Source organism: Mauremys mutica, chromosome 4 (assembly GCF_020497125.1).
Source record: "Mauremys mutica isolate MM-2020 ecotype Southern chromosome 4, ASM2049712v1, whole genome shotgun sequence".
NCBI classification, from domain to species: Eukaryota; Metazoa; Chordata; order Testudines; family Geoemydidae; genus Mauremys; species Mauremys mutica.
The window spans coordinates 94,589,113-94,601,630 of NC_059075.1; the positions used below are offsets into that span (position 1 = coordinate 94,589,113).

Here is a 12,518-nt window from a genome sequence, read left to right on the forward strand (position 1 = left end):
TGCCAGAGTTGCTACATTTCCCTGGGCCACTTCCCCACAGCTCTCCTGCTTCTCCCTTCTTCACCCTTACCTTAGGGCTCCCTTACCAATGACTTGCGGGTGTCTTCATTAACCAGCCCTTCAGACACACTTCCTCTCCCCTGACTCTCCCCAGCCTGACTGGAGTGAGCCCTGACTGGAGTATCAAAAGGGCTGTAATTAGTAAGGTGTTCACATTACCTTAATGGACTCACTTGACTTTGCAGGTTAATTGGAGTCAGGTGTTCTCATTAGTCTGAAGCAGCCCCTGCTCTGGTCAATCAGGGAACAGAAAACTGCTAATCCAGTGGCCAGTATATCTGCCTTCTACTACTTTGTTGTACCCAACTGGCCTGGGTCTATCACAGTATTTAATAATAGATGCTGTTTAGGAGGAAAACTGTAGTGTAGTTTGGCACAGCTGACTGCAGGGAGCAGTTTAGTAAGCATTACATAAGCTAGTTGGGCATATTATGTATTTCTTCTGTAATGGATTAGTATTTGTACAGTAACTAAGATAGGAGGCCAGTTCTGAGCTTTGCATATGCCTGTGCACTGAGGAAATGTACTGTTGGTCAGTAAGCAAAGAGATTTCACTCATTCATACTGGGGTTTTGATTGTCCCAGGCTGCCAAACAGTATTTTTTCTTCACTTGGTTGTCATAGCACTGGACATGAGATTACAGGGAAGCAAAGCAACTAGTGTATGGAAGCTTAGCATATTCACTTGCATGGCAATCAGTTGACTGCACATCCCGCTCACAGCTAGTTCATGGTGGTGTTGGTGCCCAAGCTCTGGAAACAAACTGAAGGGTTTGGGCATGCCTGTGGGTGCACAGACTTCTTTTCCACAGAGTACATGCAGGTCATGAGCAAGACAGAAACCTCTCTGAAGGAGCATTACACTGCTCAAATTTTTATTCTAGTGTCCATTAGTATTTTCTTCTGTAATTCAGAATCAGAGGGAAAATTGGTTTAAGATATCATAATTCCCTAACAATTAATTATGTCAAAATTGAGAAATGTTACTTGAACACATTCTTTCTTTCTTTCTTTCTTTTATTATTTATTACTTTTACAAAGTTACTTGTTATAAAAGCTCAAAAGACAGGAAGTCCTCAGTAAGGTTCTAGTCCTAACCCCTGCATCACTTTATTTCATGTTTTTCTAACATGGGTGACCATGCCCACAGTTCCTGGGAAAATTCAGCATGCTGACCCGTGAACTGCATATCCACCTAACACCAGCATGCTGGAGAACACCCTTTCCCATCCTGCAGCACGCTACAGGCCAGAGAGCACAGCATCCCACATCTGACCCTTCACTGCATGGGCTGGAGACACCAACCTGCTGTGGACTACAGACCCACTGTACCCCTTTTCCTTTCCCACTGTGAAATGGAAACTTTATTCTCTGAATATAGGCCAAAGATCAACCTGGATCCTGTCCACTCTGCACATGTGATCCCCTGTAATCTTTAATGTAAGAGCCTGTGATTATCCCTATACCCGAAGCAGGATGTAGATACTAGGAAACTCCATACTCCTTGTGCACATACATAACCAAGCAGATACAGGTTTATTTTGAGTAGCAGCTAGTATAGATCTCCTTCCACTTGGAGAAGGTTAAGTGGAGATTATAATAAAATAGTGAGGGGCTTTTAAGACAGAGGTTCCCAAATTTTTTACTAAGGCAACCCATCAACTGCATTTTGTGAATATTTTTTTTTTCTGCATCTTGTCCAGGATCCAAATTCAGAGTGGGGCAGGGCAAAATCATAGGCCAGTGCCATTCTCCTCCACTGCTGCTGCTGCTGTTTCCTCCCCCTTGCCCCACTGAGGGGCACCAATCACCTGTGGCAACCTGGGTACTGGTACCCTAATCCCAGCCCAGCGTGCAGGGGAAGCCTGGGGATTGGAGAGCGAGCCTGCCCCTCGCTCACCCTGTGGCAGTGGCTTCTGTACCACGGGATGGGCCCAGCTCCCCCATTACAAGTATGGCAACCTGGTGCACAGGGCTGCAGCACCACTCAGGTTTGGCCCAGCCACTACTCCGTCATGACCAGGCCAAATGTGAGTGGCACTACCACCCCGTCCACCAGGTCACACCACTCGTAGGATGGGCAGCCAGGCCAAACCTGAGTGGTACTGTGACTCCGTGCACCAGGTTGCAACACCCGGAAAGGGGAGCCAGGCCCAGCCCCATAGGACAGGAGCTCCAGGATGGTCTTGCTTTCTGGCCTCTTCCCCAAGCCTGGGACCCATTTAGATACTTCCTGCATCCCACCATTTGGGAAACACTGTTTTAAGAAATGTATTCTCATCCTTAACTATCTTAATGGGATTTGTTTGGTTTATTTTGGGGGGCGGCGGAAATATATATCATTTTGATACCTCATAGGGCAGTCAGGAATGATGGGGGGTGGATATGGTGGAGGGAGGCAGTTAGGGGCGGCGGGTCCTGGGCGGTCAGGGGACAGGGAACAAGGCGGGTTGGATGGGGAGGAGTCCCGGGGGGGGGGGGAGCATCAGGGGACAAGAAGCAGGGGGGGTCAGATAGGGGACGGGACTGGGGATGGGGCCGGGCCACAGCTGGCTGTTTGGGGAGGCACAGCCTCCCCTAACCACCCCTCCATACAATTTCAGAAACCCGATGTGGCCCTCAGGCCAAAAAGTTTGCCCGCCCTGTCATAGGGATATTGTGAGGATGAATACATTATAGTTTGGGAGGTACTACAGTAACGGGGGCCATATAACTAACTAAAATATACTAGTGATATATATTCATATTATTCAACATCACAATACTCCTATGACTATGCTATTATCCCCATGTTACAGATGGGGAACTGAGGTACAGAAAGGCTAAGTGACTTGTCTAAAGTCACACAGGAAGCCTGTGGTGGAGCAGGGAATTGAACTGAAGTTTCCCCAGTGTTAGGCTAGAGACCTAACCGTTGGGCCATCCTTCTTCTGTAGGGTTGTCAGGCTGGTTGAAAATTTTGCATTGTCCATCCTGACCCAGAGAGCAAACATCTCTGCTGAAGCCTGAACCTGGATTCTGGTTAATAGCCCATCTTGTTCCAAACCTAGGAACCTGGTAACAATCCTGGCTTGGTTCTCCTTCTCTCTCAGCTCCGTGATCCAAATATCCAGACTTCTGTTTTGAACTTCCTATGGGTTGGAAGACAGGAATGCTTTGCTGGCCAAACTGGATACTTTCCAAAATCATCAGAGGGAAATGAAGTGGGGAAGGTTGCTCAGAAGGGAGGACTGGATGCTTGGCCAGGAGGGTACCAGGACTGATGACTTACTAGGATTCAACCTTGCTATTTGCTGGAATCTAAGTAGCCGCTAGAAAGAAGTTCCCTTTCTGGGTAAAGCTTGGGTGAGATATGGAGTGGAGTGGTGATGGTATATGGCCACCAGTGTGCCATGGGAAAGAGATGTCCAATGCTGCTGCTCTCTGCCTTGCAAGATGTCCACTTCCAAGACACAAAATCTGAACTTTTCACAGACAGAGGCTTCTACGGGCATTTAATTCCCATTGGGTAGTTTTGTATTCCCACACTTATCTATACGGCTTTGTTGTACAGCACTGGAATTTGCCTTTAATTTTGGCTTTTTATACAAAAAAATTTATAATCTTAATTCCACATGACCATAGTTTAACATTAAAATAATAGATTATGGCCACAATTTTCAAACGTGCCTAAAGACAAACATATAATTTCACAGTTAGGTATCCAAATAAGTGACCTGATTTTTTTCAAGTGCCTAAACATAGATTTATATCCCTAATTTTAGGCTTTTAAATTTGAAAACAGTGCGCGCACACACACACACCCCCAATCTGAACAGACCTAACATGTCTATAGCTCGTCCAAATAAAAACAGTCTTATTCTAGACCATGCAGCTCAGTGCAATATAAAATATATTTGTGTTAGATCATATAAGGGTAAGATTGTCAAACTGATTACTAAATTGAATTGTATTGGGCTTGATCAAATTTGACAGATAGGTCAGCGTTCCCAAGCCTTTTCTGCTTCAGTACATCTATACTGATAACCCGCCCTCATAGCTGTATACATTAGGGATGCTGAATGATTAGTCTAAAGCTAGCTGCCTCATTTAAAATCTCCCTTGAAATGCAAAAGAGAGTAATGTGATTGCCAATTAACAGGACTGATCCATTAGCCAACAAGACTTGCTTACCTTGTAAGCAAAAGGCTCAATTTAAAGAATGTTTACCATATGTCAGATCTAGTAAAGCCTGCACAGAATGGTGGACATAACTTTGACACTGACTCTGTCGCTTTGAGCAAGTAATTTAACTTCTCCCTTCGTTAGCCTCCTTCTCTGTAAAATAGAGGGTAATAAAATTTGTGTATGTGTCACAAGAAGGCTGTGGAGATTAATGTTTGCAAAATGCTTTGATCCCATTAAATATTTTTGTATTGTTTATATCACAGACTGTTTCTTTATGCCATTGGCCTGGGAATCCATTACTTCCTTTTTTTGGATGATCACCACAAGTTCAGATCTAAAGGCCCTCATAGCAATATTTTGGTTTTGAGCAGAGTTATGGAGCAGAGATGGCACTAAGAATTCTAAAATTTAGCAGCTAATCAGTGGGATTATTTAGTTTTCCCTTTTGTAAAAGTTGTTGCATTTGTGATTTATCATTATGGAAACAGGAAATGTATGTGTGACCTGAATGTATACAGCATACAACTGCTGCTGAAGTAGATAGTTAACAGTTGCAAAGAAATTGGACAAAAAAGAAATTGTCCAAATAGAATAGAGTTTAAACAAACTCTTTTCTCTTGAGAAGTAAATGGTTCATGTTCATCTGATTGTCCTGGTCATGTACTGAAGAGAATAAAATGGTCTTTTCTGGAAGTTATCCCTAAAAGAGCCATAGACTTGTTAGTTCAGTTTAATGTATTTTCCTCAAGGAGTCTGGTTGCCAGAGAATAAGTACATATGCCATAGTAGGTCAGACCAATGGTCCATCTAGCCCTGTATCCAGTCTTCCGACAGTGACCAGTGCCAGGTGCTTCAGAGGGAATGAACAGAACAGGGCAATTTATCGAATGATCCATCCATGGGGTGAAAGTAATTTAAAAGTCTTACTGGTATGGGGGCCTGGCTCAGGGCCCCGAGAAGGGGCGGGGCCTCTGGCAGAAGGGGCCAGGCTAGAGGTCAGCCTCCCCCAGCCAGCCCTTCCACGCTGCCCGGCCCATGCTGCCCGGGGCTCCGGCAGCAATTTAAAGGGCCTGGAGCTCCGGCTGCCACTGCAGTAGCAGCAGCGGTGGCTGGAAGCCCCTGGCCCTTTTAAGTCGTCAGGCCCTGGGGCAGCTGCCTCTTTTGCCCCCCTTCTCTTCGACCCGGGGAGGGGGGAAGGGGCAGTGACGTTAAAGCGCTGCTGCACTTCAGCTCTGTATGGGCCCGTACTGGCAGCCACTTCTTAACGGTATACCGTACCAGCCCACTTTCACCTCTGTCCATCCCATATCATCCAGTCCACGCTTCAGTCAGAGGTGTAGGGACACCCACAGGATGGGATTGTATCCATAACTGTGTTGGCTAATACCCGCTGATGGGCCTATCCTCCATGAATTTATCTAATTCTTTTTTTGAACCAGGTATACTTTTGGCCTTCACCAGATCCCCTGGCAATGAGTTCCGCTGTGTGTTGTGTGAAGTACTTCCTTATGTTTGTTTTAAACCTGCTGCCTGTTAAATTCATTGGTTGACCCCTAGTTCCTGTGTTATGAGAAAGAGTAAAGAACACTTCCTTATTTAGTTTCTCCATACCAGTTGTGATTTTAGAGACCTCTGACATATCCCCCCCTTAGTCATTTCTTTTCCAAGCTAACCAGTACCAGTCTTTTTAATCTCTCCTCATATGAAAGCTGTACCATACTCCTAATAATTTTTTCCCCTTCTCTGTACCTTTTCCAATTCTAATATTTTTTTTTAACATGTGGCAAATAGAACTGCAATGTAAGGGTACCACTGGTGTTCCTTGTAAGCTGCGCGCTTAGCAGGAGAAATTCAAATGCCACCCAGCTGATTAGCCTATGTTCAGGTGTCCCTTCCCCCCCATTGCTCCGTCCTGCAGCTGCTCCCAGGACCAGGGCCCTGTGGGAGGAGGGTGCTGATGTCAGGATGTCTCCCTTCCCCCCTGCACTCCCATCTCCTCAGAGCAGGGGAGAGGCAGGAGACACAGCCTGGCTCGGGACTCAGAGCTGCTGCCGTGAATAGTGAGTGAGTGCCTTTCTTAGAGACAGTGCACTGTTTCTGACATTTCCCCAGCAGCCAGCTCACACAGTGTGTGTGTCTCTCTCTCTCTCTCACAATCACCTCCCAACATATACTTGTATTATTGTTGTTGTTGTTACTTCTTGGTACTTCCTGCAATGCACATATATTCTCTGTAATTTTATTCTTTCAAAGTGTGTTATTTTAGTGTTTTGACTCGTGTATGCATTTCATAATTTTTATTTCTCTTACACTTAAATTTAATTCTTTGAGTAGTGAGTTCTAAAATGCCTAACCTGTTCTGGCTGGAGTAGTTAGCCCTATGATAATTTAAAAAAATACATATTAGCTAGTGTGATAGACCCAGGCCAGTTGGGAACAGCAGAGTAGTCGAAGGGAGATATACTGGCCACTGGATAAGCAGTTTTCTGTTCCCTGAGTGACCAGAGTGGAGGCTGCTCCAGGCTAATGAGAACACCTGACTCCAATTAAGCTGCTGAGAGTCAGGTGAGGCTGTTAAGCACCTGACTCTAATTAAGGCCCCTCTGATGCTATAAAAGGGCTCACTCCAGTCAGGCCAAAGGGAGCCAGAGAAGAGGAAGTGCGTGCGAGGAACTGGGAGCAAGAGGTGTGCAAGAAGCTGAGAGTGAGTAGGCATACTGCTGGAGGACTGAGAAGTACAAGTGTTATCAGACATCAGGAGGAAGGTCCGGTGGTGAGGATAAAGAAGGTGTTGGGAGGAGGCCATGGGAGTTGTAGCTGTCACGTAACTGTACCAGGAGTCACTCTAGACAGCTGCGATCCTCAGGGCCCTGGGCTGGAACCCGGAGTAGAGGGTTGGCCCGGGTTCCCCCCAAACCTCCCAACTCCTGATCAAACACAGGAGGAATTAACCTGGACTGTGGCTTCTACCAGAGGGGAAGGTCTCTGGGCTGTTTCCCGACCCACAGGGTGAATCTGTGAGGTGAGCAAATCTGCCAATAAGTGCAGGACCCACCCAACATAGAGGACGAACTTTGTCACAACTGTTTTTTTGTTTCTACCGGTTGCGCACCTCCGCACATACCTCAGTGCACATAACAAAATTTATTCCGCACATGTGGATGGAAATAATTAGAGGAAACAATGGGTACCATGGATTTATATAGTGACATTATATTTTCTGTCTTATTATCTATCCCTTTCTTAATGGTTCCGAACATTGTGCAGCGGCAGTCAAAAAAGCTAACAATGAGCAGATGTTTTCAGTAAACAAGCCACAATGACTCTGAAATCTCTTTCCTGAGTGATAACAGCTAATTTACAACCCATCATTTTGTATCTATAGGTGGGATTATTTTTTCTAATGTACATTATTTTGCACTTATCAACATGGAATTTCATCTGGGTTTTTTTGCCCCATTGCCCAGTTTTCTGAGCTCCCTTGTAACTTCCTAGTCAGCTTTAGACTTAACTATCCTGAGTAATTTTGTGTCATCTGCAAACTTTTCCACCTCACTGTTTAGCCACTTTTCCATATCATTTATAAATATGTTGAACAGCACAGGTCCCAGTACAGATCCTTGGGGACCCTCTGCTATTTACCTCATTCCATTGTGAAAACTGATTAAAAGATAAGAAACAAATAATAGGAAAAAGCATCAGTTACTGATCCATGAGAGGACCTTCCCTCTTATTCCATGAGTGCTTAGTTTGCTTACAAGCCTTTGGTGTAGGTGCTTATCAGTGGCCCTCTGAAAGTCCAAGTACACTATATCGACTGGATCACCCTTGTCCATGTGCTTATTGACCCCCTCAAAGAATTCTAAAAGATTGGCGAGGCGTGATTTCTCTTTACAAAAGCCGTGTTGACTCTTATCCAACATGTCATGTTCATCTATGTCTCTGATAATTCTGTTCTTTATTATAGTTTCAACCACTTTTCCTGGTACTGAAGTTAGGCTTACCTGCCTCTAATTCCCAGGATCACCTCTCAAGCCTTTTTTAAAAATGACCATTACATCAGAGGCTGAGTTAAGTGATAGGTTACATACCATAGTTGTTAATTCTGCAGTTTCATATTTGAGTTCCTTCAGAACTCTTGGCTGGTCCTGGTGACTTATTACAGTTTCATTTTATCAGTTTGTTCCAAAACCTCTTTTACTGACATCTCAAGCTGGGATAGTTCCCCAGATTGGTCACCTAAAAAGAATGGCTTGAGTGTGGTGAAGACCAATGCAAAGTATTAATTTAGCTTGTCTGCAACAGCCTGGTCCTCTGAGTGCTCCTTTAGCAGCTCAATTGTTAGTGGCCCCACTGATAGTTTGGCAAACTTCCTGCTTCTGATGTTCTTTAAAGAAAAAAAAAAAAAAAGTTTTGTGTCTTTTGATAGTTGCTATTCAAATTCTTTTTTGGCCTGCCTAGTTATACTTTTACACTCAACTTGACAGAGTATGGGGGAGTGGTTTGAGCATTGGCCTGCTAAACCCAGGGTTATGAGTTCAGTCCTTGACGGGACCACTTAAGGATCTGGGGCAAAATCAGTACTTGGTCCTGCTAGCAGGGCCGGCTCCAGACCCCAGCGCGCCAAGCAGGCGCGTGGGGCGGCATTGTCCTGGCAGGGCGGCATTTGGCTCCGGCGGACCTTCCGCAGTCATGCCTGCGGGAGGTCCACCGGAGCCCCGGGAGAAGCGGACCTGCCGCAGGCATGACTGTGGAGGGTCCCCTCTTCCCGCGGCTCCGCTTGAGGTCCCGCAGGCATGACTGCGGCGGGCGCGCTGGTCCCGCAGCTCGGACGGAGCTCCCGCAGGCATGCCTGCGGATGCTGCACCAGAGCCGCGGGACCACGGGACTGCCCGCAGACACTTCTGCCCCGGCCGCGGGACCGGGGAAGGGCGGCGCGAGCGGCGCAGCGTGCAGCCCTGCTTGTGGCGGCGGAATTTCTAGAGCCGCCCCTGCCTGCTAGTGACATCAGGGAGTTAGACTCAATGACCTTCAATATGAGATAGGCATATTTCTCTATTTTCCTCAGTAGAATTTGACTTCCACTTTGGAAAGGATGGCTTTTCGTCTCTAGCTGCCTCTTTTACCCTGCTGGTTAGCTACAGTGGCATGTTTTTGGTCCTCTTACTTTTTTTTTTTTATTTTTAAGCAGGGAGGGGGGAATATATTTTGTTTGAGCCTCTATTATGGAGGTTTTAAATAGTTTCCATGTAGCTTGCAGGCATTTCACTCATATCCCTTTTAATTTCCTTTAACTAGCTTCATTATTTTTGTGTAGTTCCCCTTTTTGAAGTTAAATGCTACTGTGATGGGTTTCTTTGGTGTTCCTCCCCCTGCCCCACAAGGCTGTTAAATTTAATTACATTATGGTTGCTGTTACTCAGTGACTCAGCTGTATGCACCTCTGTGCTGCACTTAGGACTAAATCAAGAATTGCCTCTGCCCTTGTGGATTCCAGTTCTAGCTGCTCTAAGAAGTAGTAATTAATGATCTCTAGAAATTTTATATTTGCATCCTGTCCTGAGGTGACATGTACCCATTCAATATGGAAATAGTTGAAATCTCCCATTATTATTAGGTTTTCTGTTTTTGAACCCCTCTCTAATCTTCCTGAGCATTTCAGTCCCTGTCACTATCTGGTCAGGTGGTCAGTAGTATCTTCCCTTATTTTTCAATCATGGAATTTCTATCCATAGAGACTGTGTAGGTGGTGATGTAGATTTTCATTTCTTCCCATCCATCCCCACTCTGTTCCCATTAGTCTTCTTATGAATAGTGTCCCTAGCCTCTGTTTGCTGGAAGCTGGGAATGAGCAACAGGGGATAGATCATTTGATGATTACCTGTTCTATTCATTCTCTCTGGGGCACCTGGGTGCTGGCCACTGTTGGAAGACAGGATACTGGGCTAGATGGACCTTTGGTCTGACCCAGTAGAGTCATTCTTATGTTCTGTCCTGTCTAGCAAGGTATTGTGCCTGTTGTTATTCCACCAAGACACAGCCCACGCTTAATTCTCTGAACTAAGATTTCAAGAATACCAGTGGATGAAAAATGCCAGTAACTTTCTTTGTCACTTTGGTTTCTGAGTTATGTGCATGCTGGAATGAATTTCATATCAATATCCCACATCAATCTTATGGAATCAGAATATTTCCCGGTGGCTACATGCTTTCCTCTTGAATGACCGCACATCATCATTGGGTTCATTTGTAGTCCAATATCTTTTCATACTATGTTAGAGCTAACCTCATAGTCTTTTGTAAATAAAATAGAATTCATGGCTTTGCTTCACAAGGGATTGAAATGGCTCAGCCCTAACAGGTAACACTTCATACTGTTTTGTGTAATCAGTTGGTACTTTGCTTTTAAATGTACAGTAAATGATGTGTAACTGATGGGCAGTATAGAACTCTTACAGTTGTATGGAATGGGTAGGAGAACCCATTGTAGCCACTTTTTCCATGTTCTTGTTCCCAGCACTGTCATCCAGCATTTTGTTCCCTTCCATCCTACTTGTGACTCATAGTATTTTCAAGAAAGAAAAAAGTTGCTTGTATTTTATCTTTTTCTTTGATAAAGATATGTAATACTTTACAACTAGTAAGAAACAGAAATTACAGAATTTTACTCAAGCCATGCATTGATAAGGATTATAGTTGAAATAATGGTGGTTGAAATGGAATAACTGAAATAATGAGCTGTTAGTTTCCTCTTGGATCAGAGTAATTGGACATCCAACAGTAACAGTGGCTGAAGCTGATAATCTTTGTATTTTGTGGTATTCTTTGTATCTTCCAAATACAGTATAATTACCTTAATAGTTTGGATTTCAATTAGCATTCTATTGTCTCTCTTTTTATATATTAATAAAAACACTGGACTATTTTCAGATGAATAAAAGAAATAAATAGCTCAAACTGTGGATGTTCTGCTCCCTACAGTCTCAGACCTTAATTAAATTTGTGTATTGTAAATTTTACAGAGTACACTCAGATTATCTGAATTACAATAATGGTCTTCTGAAATTGCAAACTAGAACACTTATATAAAGAATAGGAATATGGAAGGGGAAATGCATCAATAAATGACTCCTTTGAGACAAGATCCTTGACAGAGAAATATATAATTTCCTATCCTACCATCACTGGAAACATATTTACCAAGATCTTGTCATAAAGATACAGTCCTTAGTTCATCTTGGAAGTAAACAGGAGGAGACAGCAAATATTGGCTTTTTTTTTTTGATAGCGGATGTTAAATGCTGACGTTAAGTTAATGTTGAATTAGCTAATTCTCATCTATTCTGTGATCACGTGAAAATATTTAGAAGTGACAAGGTTATAAACTTTGTAACCCTAACTCAATGTGACAGGGGACAGGAAATAACCTGGGGTCTCTTACTAGCACTCCCAAGTCACATCTTTTCCTAACTCCCCTTTAAGTGGGGAGTAAGACCTGATATCCATGGTGCTTAGTCAGATTCATTCTCTTTGTTTCCCATAAGAGTATTTGTTTGAATTTTAAACCATCTTGGTATATTTTCTAGTTGTCCCGCTGCTTAGCTATTCCAGAGGATGTACATATTAACTATCTACATTCTGTTTTGATTTTGTTTCTGTTGCCAGCCAGGTCTCTGGTGTTTTGTACTGAACTGCATGTAAGTGTCTGGACAGGAATTAAGTGCACCATCAAAGATTCTGTGTACTGCAAATAATTTGGTGCGTCATGATTTATTTTTCTTGGTGAATGTGAAGGACTTATTTAAATGACTGGGTGCAGTTTTGATTAAAAAAAAAAAAAGTCAAGTGTCTTGCCTTATGATTGTACGAATGTGGCATTGTCTCTCTCTCTCTCATATTCCTTACCCAACATTGCCAGAACAACCTGAACTTTGGAATTTCCTGTTTTTTGTTTTTTTTGTTTTTTTTTAGTGTTTGATCCTGCAAAAGGTTATTTCAACTATTTGGGTTATTGTCGCCAAAACCTGCCTCCTTTCTTCTAATATACTAAGCAAGTGATATCATCAGAGTACAACATTGGGAGCCAAGACCACCTAAATTCTATTTCCCTTTGTGGCACTGATTCTCTCTGTGAAATAGAAATAATAATAATAAGTAATAATAAAAAACTAGGGCTGTCAATTAATTGCAGTTAATTCACACAACTAACTCAAAAATTAATTGTGATTAAAAAGATTAATCATGATTAATTGCAGTTTTAATCGCACTGTTAAACAATAGAATACCAATTG

At 43.5% G+C, this 12,518-nt stretch overlaps 1 protein-coding gene across 9 annotated transcripts in view; it reads left to right on the plus strand.

Annotated features, from left to right (window-relative positions):
* The window catches only part of PPFIBP2 (PPFIA binding protein 2), a 202,817-nt gene that overhangs the window by 61,915 nt on the left and 128,384 nt on the right, over positions 1-12,518 (plus strand). Inside the window, exon 1 of one of the 9 annotated variants that reach the window (XM_045016718.1) lies at positions 6,883-6,931. The exons of the other annotated variants lie outside the window; for them this stretch is intronic. The gene's annotated coding sequence lies outside the window, so the exon portion shown is untranslated. Of the gene's footprint in view, positions 1-6,882; positions 6,932-12,518 lie in introns of those variants that run through there. 9 annotated transcript variants of the gene reach the window in all.